At 42.1% G+C, this 25,626-nt stretch overlaps 1 long non-coding RNA gene across 9 annotated transcripts in view; it reads right to left on the bottom strand.

Moving 5' to 3' along the window:
* Positions 1-25,626, bottom strand: part of LOC103352282 (uncharacterized) — a 387,286-nt gene that overhangs the window by 337,871 nt on the left and 23,789 nt on the right. For 2 of the 9 annotated variants that reach the window (XR_011382484.1, XR_011382486.1), the window contains exon 3: positions 7,715-7,831. The exons of the other annotated variants lie outside the window; for them this stretch is intronic. This is a non-coding gene — a long non-coding RNA (uncharacterized lncRNA). The remainder of the gene's footprint in view (positions 1-7,714; positions 7,832-25,626) is intronic. 9 annotated transcript variants of the gene reach the window in all.

Raw genomic sequence — 25,626 nt, forward strand, 5'->3', positions numbered from 1 at the left:
CAAGACCAGTATAAGGAGGGAAATGGGCTCCAGTGCTAGGAAGGCAAGCAGAGGAAAGTGAGAGCCATCATGCGGTGAGATAGGAAGCCAGACCACAATTCACAACTCACTCTCTTGAGGACTAACTCAGGGATCCCCCCAAAACTACCTCAATCCCTTCCAGATGATATGGGGGAACTAGTCAGGGATACTGAGTAGGAATAGTTGAGCAGGAATATTTTCTCAAAACTTTTGCATAGCCATGCACTGTAACTCCACCCTTTCACCTGTCAATTCAATGTACCCACTCTACAATGATGCACCTGTGTCTCATCTGGGACCAGGAAGGAGATGCCATGATAGCCATGTGGAAGTTAAGTTCCACATAAAGGCTCCTTGAAACTCCCAGACAGCCTCAGGCACACTAAACCCTGCCTCATTTGTATATTCAATTAGGGTACCACTCCCTACCTCATAAATGGGACTGATATATGTGGAAACCCTTTTTGTTCCTTTTGACATCTGGATCATGCTTATGGATCCTCTCTGACCTCCTTCCACTATCTCTCCTCATAGGTCACTCTCTGTCCCACTCATGATGGTTATCTCTGTGTGGGATTGCCTACATTCTTGCATGAAAGTGCATTCATTCTCTCACTTTTAAATAAATCCTGCCTTCACTTGTGCACTCTATTAACGCCTCTGCTTTGAATTCTTATCTCCATGAGGGCAAGAACTTGAAATAAAAATTAAGATATTATGACCATAAAACAGGAGTGATGACCCCAGTGACCTAAGGATCTCCCGCTAGTCTCCACCTCTAAAAAGGCCCATCACCTCTCAGCACATGAACCCTTGGGACAAACTCAAACCACACCCCAGTGATAGCAGGGAGCCAGGCAGAAATAAGGCTGAGACTCCTCAGCCCAAGGTCAAGAGCTTGGGCATTTATTCACCATCTCCAGCCTTTCACTGCTGGTTGTTGGTTACAACAGAGGCAGCAACACACTCACACATCCAAGCCTGAGCACGTGGGCTCAGAGAGCTCCTTGCACTTGGGAGAAACACCTACAGCAAGATGTGAGACTCAAATGCAAGAGGTAGCAGGTGGGCTGCATGGAAATGACCACCCACTGCAGCTGAAAGCAGAGGCGGGCTGCAGATGCATAGCAGGGGAAGCCAACACTGTCTGCTCTGTGCTGCCTGAATAGTCAAGTGTTAACAGTTGTTAACTATTTATGAAGTTCGTGTCGTGCCTCAGGAGACAACTATGATCTCTAATCACAGAGAACTTTATAATTTAAAAAGGGATTTGATTCTCCTCTTTGTCTAGACAGAAAATAAGCTGGGAGAATGACTCAGATCCTGTATGTTTAAACAGAACATTTTGTGTGCACCTTAAGTTAAGATATGTTAGTCTCTAGTGTGGAAAGTCAGATTAATACACATTACTTTGCAGAGAAACTAATTAAATTTTCTGTCTTCCTCTTTGGCCTCTATCAATTAACTGTAATTTAAACTTTCCCTGGGTCTTTCCATAGAGGAAATAAAGCACACAACCAAAGTCCTGAAAAGCAAATGTGGTATTCTTAGGGGGAATCTTGTGAAGTACGAGATAAAAGGTGAGAACTTGGGTGATGTGGTCTTCAACGGATTGCAAGCTCTGTCATTCAAGGAGCATGAAACTGAAAGGCACAAAGAACTGAACAAATACACTGATCTACATCATTCACTTCAAAGAGGTATTAATGAAATTCATATTCCCCAAAACAAAGAAAATCAAGTAGAAAAACAGAGCAAATCAAAGGGCAAAGAAAATTATCCTAGATACTATTGCTCCCTAGGCTTTGTGTTGCATGAGTTACAGATGTTTCTGCAGGCCAACTGATTTAGTCTGTTTTCTGTTACTATAATGAAAATACCCAAGGTTCAGTACATTACAGACAAAAGAGGTTTATTTAGCTCACGGTTCTGGAAGTTCAAGAGCATGGTGCCAGCATCTGCTTAGTTCTGGTAAGAACCTCATAGCAGGTGGCATCTTTAGGGTAGGCATGCATGTGAGAGGGACAGATCAGATGGTGAGACAGGAAGCCAGATCACAGGGAGGGTCAGGCTTGCTCTGCTATAGCAATGTACTCAGTAGAACTAGCCAGGGTCCCACAAGAAATACATCAGTTTCATCAGAGTGCTGACTTCAGTGACAACAAAATGACTTCCCACTAGGCCCCACCTCTTAAAGGTCTCACACTGCCTCCTAATACCAGTGTGGACCAAGCCCCTAACACATGAACCCTCAGGGACACACTCAAACCATATCCAAATCATAGTGTGAACTAAAGGGCTGGCTGAAGGAAGGATCAGGATTAAAAAAGAACACAAAACTATTCTTGAAAGGGAATAGGATTTAGTGAAGCCACTCAGCCTGTAGGGGATAATGGGGTAACATTATTAGCATAAGTAACTCATTTTTCACTGCATCATACCCCTCCAGAGCCCCTTAAGTATTTCTTGATGTCCCCAGGAATCTCTCAACTATATTCATGAACACTACAACTCTATCAGAGTGCTGCTATTGCCCCTTGGTTCCCTGCCAGACATGGCCAGGGTGTGGAATCCTGGAGCCCCCAAAATATCAATACTGCAGAGTAGGCTCTGTCCTTTTTCCATATTCTCTGTTGTAGGAGTGTTAACTCCATGTAGTTCGTGCCCCACCATCTTAGAGAAATACCATTGTCAGTTTTTATCTACCACACACCTGTTCTCTGGGGATTCTCACTACTTCCATGAAATCCAAGGAGGAAGGATTTGGATGCCAACTGAGTGATAAATACTTCAAAGTCCTGCCAACCACAATTCCTTGGCTCTGTCTGGTTCCATCTTCTTTAGAAGGAAACACCCTTTGGCAATCTTTCCCAGGAAGTATCATGGTCCTTCCAGGTATCCCCATGTGGTCCTGAACCCCAGTCAAGGACATCTTTGATATAGACAAAAGCAATCATGTATATTTTCTTAGCTCAGTGTTCAAGACTTGTTCTTTTTGATGAGCACATTCACTATCCAATTGCTCAGTTAGATTTTGCTAAACATACACAGGGGATCATATTAAAATGTATACTGATTCCATCAAGTCTGGAGTTGTGCCAGGTGACAACTGATAACACCAACCCTTAAGAAGTGAGACCTAAAAAGGTTTACAGATAAGTGTGACATGGCCCTGGCTTGCCAGGAGGTTTTGGTTGGACCAGGAAGGTAAACTTATCCCTATATACTCAGCAATACTCAGGGAGTAGGCATCTGGGAACCAACACCTATTCTTGAGAATGTGATCCATGGCCAAACTCTGGTAGGCATCCTCTGCCAAGGAGGTTCTCAAAGTTGAGTGTCCATGAGCATCAACTGGAAGGCTTGCGAAACACAGCTGGCAGAGCCCCACCTAGGATAAGAGCTCAAGAATCTGCATCTCTGACAAGTTCCCAGGTGATGTTGCTGCTGATGCTGCTGTGCCAAGAAACACACCTAAGAGCTATGGCTCCCACAGCACAGGCACTGAGAACCCCCCTGGCAAAGTTACAGAACAAATCACCCTCTGCATCCCTGCCCCACTCCCACACATAAAACTGCTAAATAATCCAGGCTGGATCTGCCTCCTCACCTATGTTGCTCCCTCCAGCCTCCACAACTTGCTCACTAAGCTGTTTCAATAGGAATCACAATCTCTTTACTTTCAACCTGTCTGAGTCTTTGTATTTGAAGTGGATTACTCACCCTGACCTCAGAATCAGTCCTCAAGGCTTCCTGGTCTGGCTGAAAAGCCCATAAGAGCATTTCAGACATGGAAAGCCAACATACTGTGGCAAAAAATGTTCTACATGAAGGATCTCTGTGAGTGAGACCCCAGCAGAAAGAAGTGGCCATCAAAGAAGGATGTACTTTTCTCTGAAGGGAGGAAAGAACTTCCACTTTGCTTATGGCCTTGTCTAAATACTGGCGGAGTTTGTGGATTCAGAAGGCTTCCATAGCCTAGGTAGCTCATGTCAAGAGCCTCGGGTGATCACTGACATCATACATAAGAGTGATAATTGTTAAATTAATAGGACTCACTGTGCACTTACTCCCCACGCAGGACCTCTGTCCTCAATGAGTTGTATTATGAGAGTTAACTGCAAAACTAGTTCTCAGTTTTTTTGTGTGTGTGCATGTGTGTGCAAATTGTTGAAATCTTTACTTAGTATAGAGTTGGTTTTCTGTGTACAAAGTTAATTAAAAATGAATGTTACTAGAGAATGGGACTGAGAAGGGGGAGGAGGAGAGGCGGGTGGAAGTGTGGGTGGGAGAGTGGATATGGTGGGAAGAATAACTATATTCCTAAAGTTGTACTTACAAAATTTGTATTATTTAAAAACAAACTTAAAAAATAATAAAGTGGATTACTTGTAAACAGCATATGAAAGTACCTCCCAAAGGTCTTGGGAAATGCATATCATGAAAAACTATGCATGGATTTAAAAATATTTTGCACCAATATAAACCTCTTTTAATTCTACTTTGCATGAAACTTTTGAAGTATTCTTGTACAATTAAATCTTTTTTTTTAAATACACTCACCACTCTGAAAATCTATTTTCTTATTGGTGTATTAAAATCATCTACATTTTAAGTGGATTATTCATATAGTTGGATTAATATCTACCATGCTTGTAACCATAATCTTATTGGTATTGAAGTCATCTACATTTAAATTATTGATACAGTTGGATTAACATCTGCTATGTTTGTAACTGTTAATTATTAGTGGCATCATTTTGTTTGTTTTTGGTCCCTCTTTTCTTTCCTTCTCCAGTTTCAATTGACCAATTTTTATAAAATTTAATTTTATCTTCTCTCATAGTATCTCAAAAAAACTTTAGGATACAAATGTTTCAGTGGTTGCCCTAGAGAATACCATACACCATCAGGTCTCCAGACCTGTGTGTTCCACTCCCATAAATTAAACCATCTGTGGACCAAAACTATTTTAAAAAAATTTCTTTTGTACTTAACATATACGTACTATTTTTCTTGTTATTATTCCTTCAATAATACAGTGGCACAGTAGGTTAATCCTCCACCTGCGGCACTGGCATCCCATATGGTCGCCAGTTCTAGTCCCAGATGCTCCTCTTCCAATCCAGCTCACTGCTGTGGCCTGGGAAAGCAGTGAAAGATGGCCAAAGTGCTTGGGCCCCTGCACCCATGTGAGAGACTGGGAAGAAGCACCTGGCTCCTGGCTTCAGATCGGCGTGGCTCCAGCCATTGCGGCCAATGGAGGGGAGACTTTTCTCTCTGTCCCTTCCTCTCACTGTCTGTAATTCTACCTTGCAAATAAATAAATAAAATCTTTTAAAAATAATAATAACAATACAGTGTAACAACTGCTTACATAGCATTTACACTGTAACAGATACTGTAACTAATTTATGGACAATTGAAAGTGCATGGGAGGATGTTTATTAGTTGTATTCAAATAGAAGCTCATGGAAAATGGAGTTAAGAGACAAGTTAATTTTGGTGCAAAAACTTTTTGAAGTCCCTGCATATTTCTTCATAACATGCACTGTAAAGGCTCACCACACTGCCCTTCCCCCACAAGAAAGAACACTTCTTGCCTGGGGTAACTTCTAGGGGTATGCCTTCCCTCTACCCCTTCCAGGGCAAACATCTTAAGTAGAATCTGGTAGGGAGGGTAAATGGAAGCCAAATACAGCTGCAGACTGTGTCCTTGAGTTGATAGTCTTGCAGAAGACCAGGGAAAAATGCCTGGCTGCTTTGACCATAAGCCAAATGTGCTTATTTTCTACCCAACTCTTTGCACTCTGGACAGGGGGCGCAAATTACTGACCAAACGGTCACCACCCATCACCTCTGTAAGTAGAATTAACCCACGTCACTACCAGCTGGACTTTGGAGGGTTTCTGTGGAATTAATGAACACTTTGCATGAGCCCTCATGGACTTGAGGCTCCCACAGTATGGCATGCATTATTCATGAACTTTTAGAAGACCACTCCTATGCATAAATTTCAAAAAGTTTTTCTACCAAGATAAACTTATCTTTTAATTCTATTTCCCAAGAACGTTTTGAAGTACACTCATACTATGCCTTTAACTTGGAAGAGTTGAATATCTATGAATTTTGGATTAAGTGGCAAGGAATCAATTAAGGGGCTGGAATCAATCCCACATGGATAATGACAGGTAACTCCACATTCTTAACTAACTTAAGTCCCCTCTCAAATGACGCCATGCCCCTTCATGTGTGGTGTAGGTACTGCATGACTGGTGTGGTCCAAATTCCTCTCTCCAGGGCCCTTGTGATGTTGCTGGCATTCCTTTCAAACATCCATATGCTGATAACCACCTTAATACAGTGTTTCTGTCTTTAAGTCAAGTAATTCTCTTTTTTTAGGTATGTATTTTTTTATTTTTTTATTTTTTAACTTTTATTTAATAAATATAAATTTCCAAAGTACAGCTTTTGTATTACACTGGCTTTCCCCCCCCTCCATAACTTCCCTTTATATTAAGTAAAGATTTCAACAGTTTGCACCCACACAGAAACACAAAGTGTAAAGTACTTTTTGAGTACTAGTTTTAACATTAACTCACATTGTACAATACATTAAGGACAGAGATCCTACATGAGAAGTAAGTGCACAGTGACTCCTGTTGTTGACTTAACAAATTGACACTCTTTTTTTTTTTTTTTTTTTTGACAGGCAGAGTGGACAGTGAGAGAGAGTGAGAGTGAGTGAGAGAGAGAGAGAGAGAGAGAGAGAGAAAGATCTTCCTTTACCATTGGTTCACCCTCCGGCCGGCGCACCGCACTGCTCTGAAGCCAGGACCCAGGTGCCATCATCTCCATAGCATAGTGTTGATTCAGTACTGATCCAGCTTCCTACTAATGCACTTGGGAAAGCAGCAAAAGATGGTCCAGGTACTTGAGCCCCTGTCACCCATGTGGGAGACCTGGAGGGAGTTGCTGGCTCCTGGCTACCCCTTGGCCCATATATGGCTATTGCAGCCATATGGGAGTAAACCAGCAAATGGAATGAAGAGTGCTCTCTCTGTCTCTCTCTTTCTCTCTGTCTTTCCCTCTTCCTCTGTTACTCTGTCTTTCAAATAAATAAAATTTATTTGAAATAAAATAAATAAATAATAAAATAAAATAAATAAATAAATAAATAAAATTTATTTGAAAGACAGAGTTACAGAGAGAGGTAGAGACAGAAAGAGAGGACTTCCATCTGCTGGTTCACTCCCCAGATGGCCACAACGGCTGGAGCTGCGCCAATCCGAAGCCAGGAGCCAGGAGCTTCTTCCTGGTCTCCCACGTGGGTGCAGGGGCCCAAGGATTTGGGCCATCTTCAACTACTTTCCCAGGCCATAGCAGAGAGCTAGATAGGAAGAGGAACAGCCAGGACTAGAACCAGCGCCCATATGGGATGCCGGTGCTTCAGGCCAGGGCGTTAACCCGCTGTGCTACAGTGCCAGCCCCCCAAAAAATAATCTTAAAAAGAGAATTACACTGACTTCTAATCAGAAACCATTCAAGAAATAAGAGAGTGGACTGAAATATTTAAAGTATTGATCAAATATCTGATTAATCCAGAATATTATATTCAGCAAAATTATCTTTCTAAAGGGTAAAAACACTTTTTCAAGCCAACAATAACTAAGGAAATTTGTCACTACCAGACCTTCTCTGCAAGAAATGTTTAAAGAAGTCCAGGAAACATCACTAGTTTTCAAGTATGTCCAGCTTTTCCTTGTTAGAAGGATTGGAATGACAACTTCCACCTCTTCACAAATAGAAGCTGAAACGACAAGTTGTTTCCATGTTAGCTGTCATGGTTTAGACTAGTTTGGATTTGAATGTCTCCCCAAGGTCCACATGTTAAAGGTTTGGTTCCCCAAAGTCTTATGTTAACAATGGTACTGGGAGGGTAGACCCTTAATACAATTATGGCGTTATAAGGTAGAGTCTTTGGGATGTGACTGGATTTCATTGAGTCATTAGAGTGGAGCCCCCATGATTAAATCCTTGTGGCTGTATAAGAAACCAACAGACTCAGATACATGCAGCTCCTGTCTCTTGCCATGTGATGCTATGTACTGCCTTAGGACTCAGTCAACACAAATGCCACCCCCAGATGCCAAACCAATAAGACAAGCTGATCTTAGACTGTGAACTTCCAAAATAAACCTCTTTCCTTCATAACTAGCCTTTGTCAACTGTTTCATAATAGTAATGAAAAGCTGACTAACTCATTAGTCTAAGCACCAAGGTGTCATAAAGACAATCTCTTGATAAAAAGAAAAATAAATTCATAAAGCATTTCAAAGCCAAATATCCAAGTCATTGAAGCATTTTTCTCAGAATTTTTGTTGAAAAAAAGGACTAAAAATATGGAATATCCACAACCTGGGCTTAATTCCATTCCCAAGCTCACCCTAAAGACAATCTGTTCTCAACTATATAATAGTCATATTTTAAGATACCTGGCTCCATGCACAATGCAGCCAACACAGTGAAATAATAAGTCATAACTGGAACAAGCATTTGGTGCAGCAGTTAATTTGCTGCTTGGGATGCCTGGTTTCAATTCTAACTACTCCACTTCTGATATAGCTTCCTGCTGATGCATGCTTTGGGAGACAGAAAATGATGGTTTAAGTACTTGGGTCCCTGCCATACATGTAGGAAACTCAGATCAAGATCCAGGCTCCTGCACCAGTCCTGACTATTGTGAACATTTGGAGAGTGAACCAGTGGATGGAAGATGACTTGCTCTCTCTCTCTCTCCCCCTTTCAAATAAAATGAAAATAAAAAGTAAATAAAAATTTTAATGTCATTACTGTCTCTTTTTATCTATAAAGATAAAATATTTACAATAATTATATAGCTATAATCTAGGAAGAGTCGGTGTTATTCAAACATTCTTGAATATAAAAATTAAATGTTTTTCATTCAGTTACACGCTGTCTTAAAACTAATTTAGAATATGTTCATCCCTTTGTCTATGAGTACATTGCTTAAATGTGTAAATGATCCTATCTTCCATGTCTCAGTACTTATATGTTAAAGTGTCTTATTCAAATATTAAACAAAGGTAGAAATCAGAAAAATATAAATTCAAAGAATGAGGTATATTTTTCCCTACACCACAGTCACAGCATGAGAAACTCCAGTAGAACAGAGTGCTGGAATGACAGAACTCAGATTTTAGCTCCACAGCTGGCAAAAGGGCCATCTTGGGAAAGTCATGTGACCACTCATCTAAGTCTTAGTGTTCTCACCTGAAAATGGGAGCAATAACAGCACCTGTTAACATTATCATGGAGATTAAATGAGAGAATCCATGAAAAGCTAAAGACAATATCTGATAGACTGTGAAAACCAAATAAGCTTTGGTCATGAAAGGTCTTCAGAACATTTATAGAAAATATGTATTATGAAAAAGAACTGCACAGATTTCAGATGTTTTGCACCAAAAATAACCTCATCTTTTAATTCCATCTTCCATGAACTTTTTTAATTCACCTCATATTGCCAAGTCCAGACTATGAGTGTACTCTCTATTTCCAATAACACAATCCCAGAGTCTGGATAAGTTAAAGGAAAAGTGGTTTATTTTGGCTCAAAGATCTACATCTGGTGATGGCTTTTTGCTGGCAGAGTCCTGAAGCGATACAGGGCAGCACATGGTAAGGTCAGAGAGTGAGTGAGTGAGTGAGTGTGTGTGTCTGTATGTGCCTCTGTGTATATGGGTCTGTCTGTCTTCTGGTCTCTTTTCTTATAAAGCACCAGTATTCAATCATGGGGCCTCACCCTGATGAACTCATGTATTTCCTAATCATCTCCCAAGAGCCCCACCTCTAAAAACCCTAGTGTGATTCAGTTTCCACCCTCTTAATACTTCATCAGAGTGATTAAACTTCAACACAAGTTTCCAACCAAAGAATCCAGTGTCAATTCTGCATGTCTGAAATACTCCAAGTGCATCAACCTCAACCAACACATACTTGAAGTCTATTGGCTGAAACTGCCTTGTACTTCATATCCCTTTTGGTTTCTCTGTCCCCATTGTTTCTTCAGTCTTCTAAATGTCTGTCAGACATTTGACCCTTTTATTGACTTCTTTTTTAAAAGCAGATCTATTATTTATTTGAAAAAGTTACAGAGAGGAAGGAAGAAACACATACATACACACACACACACAGAGAGAGAGAGAGAGAGAGAGAGATCTTTCATCCATTCATTCAGTCCCCAAGTAGCCACAATGACCACGGCTGGCCCAAATCAAAGTCAGGAGCCTATAACTCCTTCCAGGCCTCCCACTTGAGTGGCATGGACCCAAGCACTTTGGCCATCTTCCAATGCATCTCCAGATGCATGAGCAGGGATCTGGATCAGAAGTAGAGTAGACAGTACTTAAACTCAGTGAAAAGAAACTCTTGTCAGTGAGTGAGTCTGTGCCAATCAGGTGAACCACATCCACTGACAGTGCAGTGATAAATTATCTAGAATACTTGATAACATATATGTATGTTTAGTATAAAACACCTAAAGAAATAAGAAGATGGACCCTTACTGATGTCTAAAGAATAAACGCTATACTTATCAATCATGGTCCAAGAGTATGACAAGGGAGAGTGTGTAGTTTCATGTGGGATGCCCGTGTCACTGGTGGTAACTTAACCCTTTGTACCACAACACCATCCCTTTTATTGACTTCTAATTTCCACTTATTCCTTTACTTAGAATCCCATTTCTGGTTTGGATTTCATTAGCATAATTTCAACCTCAACTAAGTGTTGTTGTTAGCAAAACTCTGGACAAAACTTACATTGCCTTTTTATCTCTTCCCAAGTGGAAACCCATCCAACCTGACCCTGTTCTAATCCCTTGGATCCTTCATCTACCTAGAAAACTTTTATTGGTTACATCTAATAGTAAAACTCCTTTAAAAGATAATGTGAAGGGCTGGCACTGTGGCATAGTGTGAATAGCCACTGCCTGCAGTGCCAGCATCCCATATGGGTGCCAGTTCGAGTCCTGGCTGCTACATTTCTGATCCAGCTCTCTGATATGGCCTGGGGAAGCAGCAGAAGAAGGCCCAAGTCCTTGGAACCTTGCACCTGTGTGGGAGACCTAGAAGAATCTCCTGGCTCCTGGATTCAGATCAGACCAGCTCCAGTCATGCGGCCAATTGGGAAGTAAACCAGTGGATGGAAGTCGCTCTCTCTCTCTCTCTCTCTCTCTGCCTCTCCTTCTCTAACTCTTTCAAGTAAATAAATAAATCTTTAAAAAAAAAAAGATAAAGATAATCTGAACATGTAGCCAGAGTTGTGATGCAATGGGTTACGCCAATATTTGCAATGCCAGCACCCATACAGGAAAGCCAGTGAGTCCCAGCTGCTCTGCCTCCAATACAGCTTCTTGCTAATGTGCCTGGGAAAGCAGCAGAAAGTGGCAAAAGTACTGTGCCCCTATTGCTCTTGTGGCAGACCTGGATGGAGTTCCTGGATCCTGTTTTATTTTATTTATTTATTTATTTTTGACAGGCAGAGTGGATAGTGAGAGAGAGAGACAGAGAGAAAGGTCTTCCTTTTGCCGTTGGTTCACCCTCCAATGGCCACCACGGATGGCACACTGTGGCCGGCACACCGCGTTGATCCGAAGGCAGGAGCCAGGTGCTTCTCCTGGTCTCCCATGGGGTGCAGGGCCCAAGCACCTGGGCCATCCTCCACTGCCTTCCCAGGCCACAGCAGAGAGCTGGCCTGGAAGAGGGGCAACCGGAAAAGAATCCGGTGCCCCGACCGGGACTAGAACCCAGTGTGCTGGCGCCGCTAGGTGGAGGATTAGCCTATTGAGCCGCGGCGCCGGCCTGTTTTTTTTGTTTGTTTGTTTGTTTGTTTTAAGATTTATTTTATTTACTTGAAAGACAGTCACAGAGAGAGGCAGAGACAGAGAGGTGTTCCATCCGTTGGCTCACTCCCCCAGATGGCCACAACAGCCAGAGCTGTGCTGATCCGAAGGCAGGAGACAGGAGCTTCCTCCAGGCCTCCCTCGCAGGTGCAGGGGCCCAAGGACCTGGGCCATCTTCTACTGCTTTCCCAGGCCACAGCAGAGAGCTGGATCGGAAGAGGAACATCAGGGACTAGAACTGGTGCCCATATGGGATGCCAGCACCTCAGGCCAGGGATTTAACCCATTGTGCCACAGCACCAGCCCCGGCTCCTGGTTTTGATCTGGGTCCCAACTGGGGAGTGAACGAGCAGATCTCTCTCCCTCTTTCCCTCCCTCCATATATATACATACATATATATTTTTAAATGTAAAACAATTATGATATATGTACACAGAAAGATTAACTTTTCATCTTCTCTTATTAATTTCTTGAAAAAAAAATACAAAATACATGGTGGGAAATACAGCATTTTCAATGCAACCTTATTTATGATAGTAATAAAATTAGAAGCAAACTATATGTGCTACAATAGAGGAATGCTTAATTAACTTACAGCACATCCACTCCATGGAATATTATGCAGTCATTAAAAATAATAAAGATCACATTGCAACTCAGAAATAATGCTCATTAGCCAGGTGAGAAAGCCAGAAATAAAACTGAGCATTCCATATGCTTAAAATTATGTAAAAATGGCCAGCGCCGTGGCTCAACAGGCTAATCCTCCACCTGCGGAGCAGGCACCCCGGGTTCTAGTCCTGGTCGGGGTGCCAGATTCTGTCCCGGTTGCTCCTCCTACAGTCCAGCTCTCTTCTATGGCCCAGGAACGCAGTGGAGGATGGCCCAGGTCCTTAGGTCCTGCACCCGCATGGGAGACCAGGGGAAGCACCTGGCTCCTGGCTTCGGATCAGCGCGGTGTTCCGGCCGCAGCGCACCAGCCGCAGCGGCCATTGGGGGGTGAACTAAGAAAAGGAAGACCTTTCTCTCTGTCTCTCTCACTGTCCACTCTGCCTGTCCAAAAAAAAAATTATGTAAAAATATTGATGCACATAGAGAGAAATAAGGGAATACTAAAAAGGTTAGTAACTATGTTACTGGGATTGGAGTGTTTTTCTTTTCTTAACTTTCTGTAATATTGTTAACATTGTTTTTATAATGAAAAGAAATCTCTTATATATATAAGTAAACTACTACAAGCCCAAAATCCGCTTCCGGAATACCTTGTACTTTTAGTTGAGGTGATTTATATTCTAAACTTAATGTCTCATGCTCAAAGGATATTCCAGAGGCAAATATTTTTCTTTCTAGATAGAATAAAGGAAGTAATTTCGTTTCCTCAAGAAAACTTGACCTCCAGGTTGAGTAAGGTCATACAGAGATAATGCTCTTGCCCTCCGTGAGCAGGGTATGTGTTCTGAACTGTGCTTCCTCTCATGCAGACAGATTTGAGCTGAGCTGTCCTCTCCCCTTTCACCTTGCTCTCTGTTCAGATGATGAAGCATTTTGAAGTCTGAGGACTGGTGGCTGCTTGGGAGCCTGGTCAAGCAAAGCAAATTGACCCATCCACTGAGCATTCTGAGACCCTGGCCAAATGCTCAATCCAAACAAGCTAAATTAAGAGATAACAGCAATGAGATGAAACTCTTGTCAGTGAGTCTGTGCCAGCCAGGTGAACCACATCCACTGACAGCGCAGTGATGAATTATCTAGAATACTTCCAGATAGTGTGTTATGTGTGATAAGTATAAACTACCTTAAGAAATAAGGGGACTGACCCATGCTGATGTCTAAAGAATAAATGCTGTACTTACCAATCACAGTCCAGGAGTATGACAAGGGAGAGTGTGTAGTAACAACCTTCTAATTTGGGCTCCCTGCCTTCCTTCCCTCCTATCTCCTGCCCATAGGCATCTACATGGCTTGCACTCAGCACTACATGGAAACTATCTAAGAGCACAAATGAACTCACAGCTATCCTACTTCATCAGTCTTTTTCTCACATGACTTTTCTGTATCTCTGGATGCTCGTGACCTTTCTCTCCTCCATGAGACTTCCCCCACATGGCTGACACTCTCCCGACGGTTTGGTTTTCCTTCTACTGTTCTAAGGACATATTTTTATTCTCCCCATGTGCATTCCTTTTCCTCTTCCTGTTTTTAAATGTTGATGTCCCGTGTTTTGTTAAGACTTCTCTGTCTCTATGTTCTTTTCTGGGGCAATTTCATGTATGCTCATGACTCAAATTTACCCACTGATACTTCACAACACTATGATTCTGTGCTAAACCAATTTTATCTCAGTTCCAACATTTCATACAATCATCTTCTTGGACAATTTCCCCCGGATACTTCCCAGGGATGCCTCAACTATGCATGCTCATAGCTGAGTGCATCTTAGCTGTCTTTCAGATATACTTATTCCTCCAGTATTCCTTATGTCCAAAACAGAAACCTAGGTGCTGTCTTTGCCATATTCACATGTAATATATTATCGTGATCCCTTTGTCCTACTTCTTAAGTATCTCTTACATTAATTACCCGTATTTGAATTGCTCCTACCTAAATTCAGTCCCTTGTATCTCTCCTAAATTATTACAAGAGTCTCCTGATTTATAGATTCTCTTTTTCCAGAATTACTTCCTGCCAGTTTGTCATCTACAGTAGCATAAGCATGATCCTCATTTCTCAAAGTAATCCAGTGACTCTTCCTTACAAAAGAACCCCAAGGCCGGCGCCGCGGCTCACTAGGCTAATCCTCCGCCTAGCGGCGCCGGCACACCGGGTTCTAGTCCCGGTCGGGGCGCCGGATTCTGTCCCGGTTGCCCCTCTTCCAGGCCAGCCCTCTGCTGTGGCCAGGGAGTGCAGTGGAGGATGGCCCAGGTGCTTGGGCCCTGCACCCCATGGGAGACCAGGAAAAGCACCTGACTCCTGGCTCCTGCCATCGGATCAGCGCGGTGCGCCGGCCGCAGCGCGCCGGCCGCGGCGGCCATTGGAGGGTGAACCAACGGCAAAGGAAGACCTTTCTCTCTGTCTCTCTCTCTCACTGTCCACTCTGCCTGTCAAAAAAAAAAAAAAAAAAAACCCAATTAATAAACGTAGGAGGAATAATGGAAACAGAAAAAGCACCATTGTAACACCACAGTTATAACAGCTGCAGGCAAGATTCATAGATAAATTCCAAAACTAGTGATCAAAAAAAGAAATCAGGGGCCGGCGCCGTGGCTCACTAGGCTAATCCTCCGCCTAGCGGCGCCGGCACACCGGGTTCTAGTCCCGGTCGGGGCGCTGGATTCTGTCCCGGTTACCCCTCTTCCAGGCCAGCTCTCTGCTGTGGCCAGGGAGTGCAGTGGAGGATGGCCCAGGTGCTTGGGCCCTGCACCCCATGGGAGACCAGGAAAAGCACCTGGCTCCTGGCTCCTGCCATCGGATCAGCGCGGTGCGCCGGCCGCAGCGCGCCAGCCGCGGCGGCCATTGGAGGATGAACCAACGGCAAAGGAAGACCTTTCTCTCTGTCTCTCTGTCTCTCACTGTCCACTCTGCCTGTCAAAAAAAAAAAAAAAAAAAAAAAGAAATCAGGGCCAGCGCCGCGGCTCACTAGGCTAATCCTCCGCCTAGCAGCGCTGGCACACTGGGTTCTAGTCCCAGTCGGGGTGCCGGATTCTGTCCCGGTTGCCCCTCTTCCAGGCCAGCTCTCTGCTGTGGCCCGGGAAGGCAGTGAAGGATGGCCCAAGTCCTTGGGCCCTGCACCCCATGGGAGACCAGGAGAAGCACCTGGCTCCTGCCATCGGATCAGCGCGGTGTGCCGGCCGCAGTGTGCCAGCCGCGGCAGCCATTGGAGGGTGAACCAATGGCAAAAAGGAAGACCTTTCTCTCTGTCTCTCTCACTGTCCACTCTGCCTGTCAAAAAAAAAAAAAAGTGATAGAGGTTAATTTCATCATTAGTAACCACATCAGCATCCAGCACCACCTGATATGATGCACTGAGAAGGGGGAATCCCTTCTGTAGTATTCTTACCAAAACTTCATAACTTCAATCTAAGCATGAGCAAACTCAGACAAAGCCATGTTGAGGGGCATACTACAAAATATCTGGTACTTTAAAACATGTCAAAGTCAGGAAAGACAAAGAAGGGCTGGATAACTGTCAAATATTAGCAGAATACTAAGGAGATATGCCAACTAAACACAAAGCAATATGGTATTCTGGACTGGATCTTAGAACAGAAAAAGTACTTCAATAGGAAAACTGGTAATACTCTGAACACTGTTTAGTTGTTAGCATTATATCCATGTGAATTTCTTAGTTTCATCACTGTAATATGGTTGTGCCTGGTGTGGACATTAGAAGAAGTTTGGTAAATACTAAATGGGATTCTGTACTCTGTTTCCATCTCTTATATCTGTCTAAATTTATTTCAAATGAGGAAGTTTTTAAAAACTCACTGTGTCCCTAGTAACTATAGAATAAAAGCCAATTTCCTCACATGATGTCTATAATTGTTGCTGGTCCCACCTGTCCAGCCCTGTCTTCCACCCCTGTTCAAGCCACCCCCAGTGTTTCAGCTATGTTATACCTCTCACCTGTATCCATACTGCTTCTAGCAAAATACATTAAGCTGGGCAATTTATGGACAACAGAAATGTATTACTGACAGTCTGGAGGCAGAGAAGTCCAGGATCAGGGCATCAGTAGATCTGGCATCTGCTGAGCAGTGTTTTCTGCTGGCATCCTCACAGAATATAAAGGACAAGCCACTCTCTTCAAGCTGTCTTTTAAAAGCATGAATCCCATCCACGAGGGCTGATCCCCCATACTTTAAGCACTCCCAAAATGGCCCACATCTTATTGGGTATTAGGTGCCAACATATGAACTTTGAGAGAACATCAGCATTCAACCCATAACCCTGTATACCTTTTCTTATGTGAACACAGGTGTGCACATGTGCATACACACACACACACACACACATGAAAAACTACAGCCCACATTCAGTTGCCTAACTTTGTTATTAATAAACATAGGATAAAAACCTAACTTCCCTGATTCCCAAACCAGCGATCTTCACTGAATCAGTATAATCCCAACCCACTCATTGGACTCCCCAGTTATGACAACATGATATGTTCTAACTAAGTCAAAGTGGCCAACTGAATTTTACCATCAGCTTAATTGAGTATTTGAATGGGGAGTAATACCCTATGCCAGTATATGTCACTGATGGGATTGAGACCTTTGAACTCACTCATCTCAAATGCAAACACCATAAACACTTATGAAGCCAAAGATAGGCACATTTATGCACATTTACAAAGTGTGTAGTCCTGCTCTTATCAGCCCTATTACAATCTTGTCTAAATCCTAAAGTGAAAATGAATGTCACAGAGAAAAAATTACAGGTGCATGAGAAAGCCTGGTCCAACTTCTTAATATATTCACAAACAGGGATTTGATTCTTTTATTAGTAGTTAGGAAAGGTTGCATTAATATTCAGTAGTTAAAATGTGCCATTCTAAATTTTTCATAATTTCCCATAGGGGAATAAATTTTCTTGAAAATATTCCCATTAGGTGAATGACTTTAATAACATGCTGTCTGTGAAGATGGCAAATAAAATGGCTTCCAGACTCATGCTTTGGCAAATAGTCGAAATAGCTTCCCCTTATAGACAAGTGTTAGCCTTGCTCATTTACGGTTGATTGAGATTGGCTTGCTTCTGTATAGAAGTATGTTGACAATTCTTTTGAGTCCTATTGACTTTTGGGTTCCCAACTCCTTTTGTGAGAGCTTTATAAGCTAAGATTTCAGTAGAGAGAACAGAAGGAGAGTACAGACATAAGATCCTGGAGGTAACTGAGGGTTCTGAAATAAAAGAAATGAAGAGTGTTGAGTGAAATTCTGTATTTCTCAATCTTTCCTGCTCTCCATTCTTTCTTCTTTGCAGAGGCAGAGATAAAGGATGACCTCTATTAATTTTTTAATGGAACTTGAAGTAGCAGAAGGAGATATTTCTTACTCAAGTGAGGAAAAGAGCTACTAGAAACCAAAGGAGCAGACAAGCAATTGTAGTGGGACAGAAAGGACTACAATCCTGCGGAACGCTTTTCTTCACGGGGTGCTGGAGAGTGCCCTGCTCTCTGCACTCCGCAATTCACGGGCAGGATGAGACATGAAATTGCCAGACAGAAAGAGTCACGGCAATGACACGCAAGGCTAGTGATTGACTCTTCTCTACAAACTGTTCACAATCAGATAAACAACCCTTTTCCTGGAGAGCACCATGCTTCAGAATTCCAACCTCTTGAGGTAGGAGCTACTTTTCTATTTCCCAAAGTCCAGAGATAGATTTGTACATGTGAATGGGTGGGGCTGGCAGATGGTTGGCAAAAGATAAAAGAAAGATTTGGGGCACTCTTCCCACCCCAAGTCTCTATGAGAAAGACTAGAGCACAGTACATTAAAACAGCAACTGCTGGGAAGGCAGTAAAATGACTGTACATATACATAAATATTGGGGAAACATAAAGACAGATAAATGAAAGAGAAAGTTGGATGGATGGATGGATGGATGGATGGATAGATAGAGCAACAATTATTTTCCTGTTTTCATAGGAAGGTTCTAGAAGTAGATAACCATTGCATTAATGGTACTTATCTCTGACCACTGAGAGTATATGATGGCTTACTTTGTCTTATTTAGGCTTCTATAGAGCATTTAATTTTACAAGTCTCTGGGATAACCTTCACTTATTGGGAGTCCCGGCTCTAAATTGCATAGAAAGATTAAATCAAACCATGAGACCTCTTGGATCTCGTCTGGAGAGTGGCTGGGCTTCTGCCGGCTTCAGAAGTGGGAGCGAAAGCAAGGCTGCAGAGGTACCCATTCCAGCTCAGTAGCTGGTGATTAGAAGACCCTGTGCAACAGTGCTCACAAAAAAAGCAAAAGCAAATAAATAAATCAAACATAAAGATGCTCCTCTTGATCCTAACAGAGAAACAGTGGGAGGATCAAAAGAGAAATATATCTGGGAACTTTCCTAAATGCTTTTATCATAAAGTATTAACCTTTTAGGGTACATTTCTATAGAAATGCCTATTTTATTTAACAATTATCCCCTAAATATTTCCATATTACCTTCCTTTATTATTTTAATCATTTTTCTTAAAATGAGACTATAAAAATTACAAATGAATTGTTTTACTATAAGGGCAGTACTAGACTACACATTAATGGAATTTTAAATAAGAAAGACAAGATTAACACCTAAATTCTACCCATCACTATCCCTACATGCCTACAAAGAAACAGGCTATTTTCTCTCCCAATTTTTATCCTACAGATGATTGCCAACTTGCATCTGAAATTAACTGAAATCAACAGTTGTTCTAAGCTGTTAAATTATAAACATTGCATTAACAATGCCTTACTGACCTCAAACTCTATAAAATGCATAAGTAAATACAATGACCTCCTCCAGAAACGGCAAGATAAAGAACTGCTCTGTCAGGGCCAGCACTGTGGCACAGCAGCTTAAGCCTCCATCTGTAGGGCCAGCGTTTCATATGGACACTAGTTCAGGTCCCAGCTCTCAACTTCCAATCCAGTTCCCTGTTAATGTGCCTGGTAAAACAGCAGAGGATGACCCAGGTGATTGAGAACCTGCATGCATGTGGGCGACCAGGAAGGGGCTCCTGGCTCCTGGCTTCAACCTGGTCTAGCCCCAGCCGATGTGGTCATTTGGGGAGTGAACCAAAGGATGGAAGATATCTCTCTAGCTCTCTGTCTGTAATTCTGACCTTCAAATAAGTAAGTAAATAAATATTTTTAAATTGCTGTGGTAAAATTATTCAGAGATCTGATTCCTCACAAACAGTGTTTATCAGGCATCAGCGGTGTGGTACAGTGGGTTAAGTCACTGATTACAACTGGTATACCATTTCAGAGTGCCTAGTTCAAGTCCCCATTGATCCCTTCCAATCTACCCCTGCTACCCATGTGGGAGGCCCACATGGAGTTCTGGGTTCCTGGTTCTGGGTTCCTGGTTTCAACCTGGTAGAGCCCTGGCTGTTGCAGCCATCTGGGGGAGTGAACCAGAGGATCAGTGGATGAAAGATCAGTGGATGGGAGTCCCCACTCCCTCGTCATTCCGCTTGTCAAATAAATAAATCTTGAAAAAATAAAAAAACAGTATTTGAATGTTCACCCTAAGGACTTGGGCAGAAAAGCTTATAGGTACCCACAATTGGTCACAGAGAGCAACATATTAATAACGCAATTGTTGTGGCAAATAGGCAAACTATACGGCTTCTATCTTCCACAAGCTAAAGTATACAAAGACTTCTTCAAAGTAGCCTATGAGGAGGCTGTGCATTTCAAGTACACTAATAAGCCTACTAACTTTGAACAAATCCCTCTGCTTCTTGAAAGGGTCACACAAAACAATGTTAAGAGCTCCCTTATCTCCACCTATCTGGGAACTCAATAGTAGAGTCTGCCAGTATAAACCTCCAAGCTTCAGATTTAGATTCATGTTAAAGCAAGAACCAAGAGTAAATAGCAGATGAATAATGAATGAATGAGCACATCTACTACTGCATAAAAGGATTTAGATCTGAACATTATTGTGCTTTCTTTTAAGGACAAGGCTCAGGAATCCCAACATGCTAAATATTCAGATGTGTTCTCAGCAACTGTTGAGCTACGGTCATGGTTACATGGGTGTTCTCTCTATGTGAACCTGTTAAAATGACTATTATAAGGGCTGTTACAGTGAAAATTTTCTTATTAAATAGATATAGTATAAATAGCTGTAAAAGATAAACCTCTCAATCCCTGTGCAACAAACTAGGGGAGGTGTCTAGAATGCAGAGCAGGAGGCAGAGCCATGGCAGGCTCAGATTTCTTCCCCAGATCTATTTTTAAAAACCTCAGTGCAAATTCACTCCAAGGAGAACCAGTATTAAGGACAGACTCATTTACTTTCTGTTGATGAACACAGCAATGTGAACAGCTGATAAAGTCCTCTCTCTCTCTCTGCAAATGGGTGCCAGGAACCTAGTTTTGAGTTTGAGCTCCAAATTTTAAAACCATCCTGTTTACTAATGCAACTATAGGTTTGTTGCCACTGCACTAGGCTAAATATATAGGTGACCTGGTTCAATCTTTATTGTCTTAGCAGGGCTGTCAAGGAAACACATTCCACCTATCAGAAAATATGTTCCACATGACACCCATTCACAAAATGAATACAATGGGAAGTGATATGAGTATTTCTGGAAAAGTATCAAAAATCCTTAGCAAATAAGTTCTCAGCACGAGCACCTTGAGTGTAGATTTTGAAATCCAGCTAAGCACATGTTGGCAGCAGACTTTCCAGCTCCCTTCAGCTGAGGCTCTGCAGAAAAGGCTGCTCAGGGCCCATTGGCGATGATTTAGCACTGGGGTCATTTTCAGGGAATTTCTTTAAAATCAAAAAAGATTTATTTATTTATTTGAAATGCACAGTTACAGAGAGAGGGAGAAACAGAGAGTTCAATCTTCCATCCACTGATTCACTCCCCCTGTGGCAGCAATGACTAGGGCTGGGCCAGGCCAAAGCCAGAAGCCAGGAGCTTCTTTTGGGTCTCCCACATGGGTTCAGCAGACCAAGCACTTAGACCATCCTCCACTGCTTTCCCAGGCACATTTGCAGGGAGCTGGATCAGAAGTGGCACATTTGGAACTCAAAATTGCGCCCATATGGGATGCTGACACTACAAGTGGCAGCTTTACCTGCTACCCACAACTCCAGCCCCTTAGGGAATTTCTTATTCAATCTCCATTTTAGCCAATCTTGAAGACAGTCACATAGGATATAGCACTTATTACAACTCTCCATTCTAGCCCTACAACTTGTTTTTTAAGCCATTAAGCCTATGGATAGAACCACAGGCATGAATTGCAGGCCCAAGGCAAAACAAAAATATTAAAAACTTCCTGAGAGGCCAGTGCCATGGCTCACTTGGCTAATCCTCCGCCTGCAGCGCCGGCACCCCAGGTTCTAGTCCCTGTTAGGGTGCCGGTTCTGTCCCAGTTGCTCCTCTTCCAGTCCAGCTCTCTGCTGTGGCCCAGGTGTGCAGTGGAGGATGGCCCAGGTCCTTAGGCCCTGCATCCACATGGGAGACCAGGAGAAGCACCTGGCTCCTGGTTTCTGATCGGCGCAGCGTGCCAGCCATGGCAGCTACTTGGGGGGTGAACCAACAGAAAAAGGAAGACCTTTCTCTTTGTCTCTCTCTCTCTCACTGTCTAACTCTGCCTGTAAAAAAAAAAAAAAACAAAAACAAAAACAAAAAAAAAAACTTCCTGAGAATTTCAAGACATCAAAAGCAAATTGGTAGACCTCCACAGAGTTCTAACAGGGTCCTATTCACCTGCATAAGTTGCACACCTGTAAAAACATCCCTGCCTATAGAAATGCTATTCATCTTCTCACATAACCAGTCATATACAGTATACAGCCTACAATTCTCTCCCTGTATCCAATGCAATTCCCTGATCATTCCTTAGAGAAAGAGGGAGAGAGAGTCAAGAATCCTTGGCAAGGGCAGGAATTTGGCTCAGCAAGTAAGCCACCACTTGGGAAGCCCACATCCCATATTTGGATGCCTACATTCAAGTCCAAGTTCCACTTCTAATTCTTGCTTTCTGCTAATGCACACCTTGAGATCCAGCAGGTTGATGTCTCAAGTAGTTGGGTCCCTACCACCTATGTGTGACACCTGAACTGAATTCCAGGCTCCTGGTTTCAGTCACAGCTGTTGCTGTCATTTGAGGAGTGAGCCAGCCAGTGGAAGATCTCTCTGTTTGTGTATCTCTTTATCTGTCTGTCAAATAAATTTAAAAAATATTAAAAAAAAAAAAAAAAGAATCCTGGGCTGGCATCATGGCGCAGTAGGTTAATCCTCCCCCTGCGGTGCCGGCATCCCATGTGGGCACTGGGTTCTTGTCCTGGTTACTCCTCTTCCAATCCAGCTCTCTGCTATACCCTGGGAAAGCAGTGGAAGATGGCCTAAGTCCTTGGAACCCTGCACCCATGTGGGAGACCCAGAAGAAGCTCCTGGCTCCTGGCTCCTGGCTCCTGGCTTTGGATGGGCGCAGTTCCGGCCATTGCAGCCATCTGGAGAGTGAACCAACGGAAGGAAGACCTTTCTCTCTGTCTCTCCATCTCATTGTCTGTAGCTCTACCTCTCAAAGGAATAAATAAAATCTTTTAAATAAAATTTTAAAAAAAGAAAACTTGTGAATATATTTTGGAAAGAGAAGCAAAGAATACCTACTCTTATTAGCCCCATTTCACTGAGTTCACTGCCATGTTTGTTTAGGCCTTGGAGTGATCGGCCAAAGCACATGACACTCACCTTTAATCTTTGCTGTAAATTATTTTTCAAACATAAAATATTGCCTTAAGCATAATAATATCAATGTTAACACTCATAATACAAAAAGAAAATTGAAAGGAGAAATGTCAGCTTTTTTACTCAGAATTATAATATTATAAAACAGCTACAGGAGTTTAGACATGAAATATAAAATATGAGATACTGGAATAGGCATACTTCCATTGGTATTAATAATTAGCATTCTGCATTTAACCAAGAATGATTAGGAATGATTGGTTTAAATTAATCCTGCAGGGTAACAGATCCAGAATCACTATAAATAATGTAAAGGTTTTTCATTATTAATATTTCTTTTCTCTTTAAAGCCTAAATTTTCCAAAGATTCTGAAGATGGGCCCATGTTAATGGACCTGGTCTGAATGCCCTATCTTTGTGCACCATCTCCAGAACATTGCTTACTGTTCTCTAAGAGTAAATAACACAAAGAAGCAAAAAGCTGGAGGGAAAGAATGAAAAGCAAATGGACATCCCTTGATTTCTGGGCAAGGTTTTAGTTTAGCCCAGTCTGTGATTTTAACATGCACAGCGAGCGCCACCTATAGAACCAAAAGTGAAAACCACTGCTGAAAGCAAATAAGCTCTGCAACAATCGCATTGGATCAAATGTCACAAGGAATGAGTCAGCATTTCAGCAGAAAACGCTGGTCTTCATTCAGTAAGCCACGGGAACTCACTCCAGTGAGTCTCAGCACTGAGCCACCAAAGATTTACTGGAAGGGGAAAATGTGATTTATTTTTCAAGGCCACTTCTAAGGCTTAATTCCAGCCTATTACCAGATAAAAACAAAAAAGAAGCAAGCGTAACAATTTTATCAGAGACAAAGATTACTGAGCCTTTTATTTTAACCAAGGGCCCCACTGCTTCTGCTTTTCCTCTTTAACTTATCAGTTTATATTTTAAAGTATTTTGAGGACACTTGCTTTCTGCCAAGGACTTCAAAATAAAATACTCTGTCCCCCAGGAATATCACATCTAATTGGAAAGACGTACACAAATAAGGACACTTCAAAAGTTTGTAGATGAGCCAACATTGTGGCTTAATGGGTTAAGCCACCATTTGCAACACTGGCACCCCATATAGCAGTGTCATTTTAAGTCCAGGCTACTCAGCTTACTATCCAACTCCCTGCCAATGCACCTGGGAAAGCAGCAGAATATGGTCCCTACCACCCATGTGTGAGACCTGGATGGGATTCCAGGTTCCTGGTTCAGCCTGACCACCCCCAGACATAGCAGCCTTTTGGGAAGGGAATCAGTTGATAGAAAATATCACTATCTCTCTCTCTTTCTCTCTCTGACTTCAAAATAAATAAAATAAATCTTTAAAAAAAAACAGCTTGTAGAAAATGGAATTAAAAGTTTGTTTTGGTGCACAAAAAATAGAAATTCATGCATAATATACTTTTCCGTGAAGTTTTTGAAGATTCCTCTTATGCATGGATTTCAAAACTGTTTGCACCTAAAAATGAACTTTTTGAAGAACACATAAAGAATAGAAAACAATTTAGGAATTACTCAATTTAACTGTTTAACATAAAGCTGCCTCCATACATACTTTAAGTGTGATCTAAAGATTTCTCCAGACGTAGTGAAGTACAACCTAACTTGGTGCGTATAAACAGACTATAACCTATTCTTGTAACAAACAGCCTAGCTTTGGTGAACCACAGATAGCCAGCTATGCAAACCAGCTTCACAGAAGGCAAACACTAAACATAAGAGCAAAATGTCTGCCCTTGTATTTCACTTTCTGTGTAGGTCACTTCCTTTTTCTGCCTAGAAATGTTATCCAGCCATGCTTGGAACCTATTCTGGTTCTGAGGATGCCCAGTTAATCAATTGTCTCTTGCTCATTTAAATGTTGATGAATTCATTAATGAATGTCTAATGTTTCATTTTTAACATAATAAGACTCCTATGGCATAGAGAAAAAGTGTATGCAGTTGAGGGAGAAGGTATTTCTAGCTGGGCAGATCAAAAGTATACAGAGAAGTGGTTCACGAGCTGCACTTTGAAGAAAAATTTGCTTTAGAAGTAAAGACTGAGACAGAAAGCAAAATGTGGGAAAATACAACTTGTGTAAGGAAAACGACAAGTAGTCCAGAAAGCAAGCAAAGAGACACGCACTTGAGAGGTCACCCTGAGGCCAGATCATAAAAAATCTCAGGCAGAATAATAAAATACGAAGCACTTACAT

This window comes from Oryctolagus cuniculus, chromosome 15, assembly GCF_964237555.1.
Source record: "Oryctolagus cuniculus chromosome 15, mOryCun1.1, whole genome shotgun sequence".
Taxonomy (NCBI): domain Eukaryota; kingdom Metazoa; phylum Chordata; class Mammalia; order Lagomorpha; family Leporidae; genus Oryctolagus; species Oryctolagus cuniculus.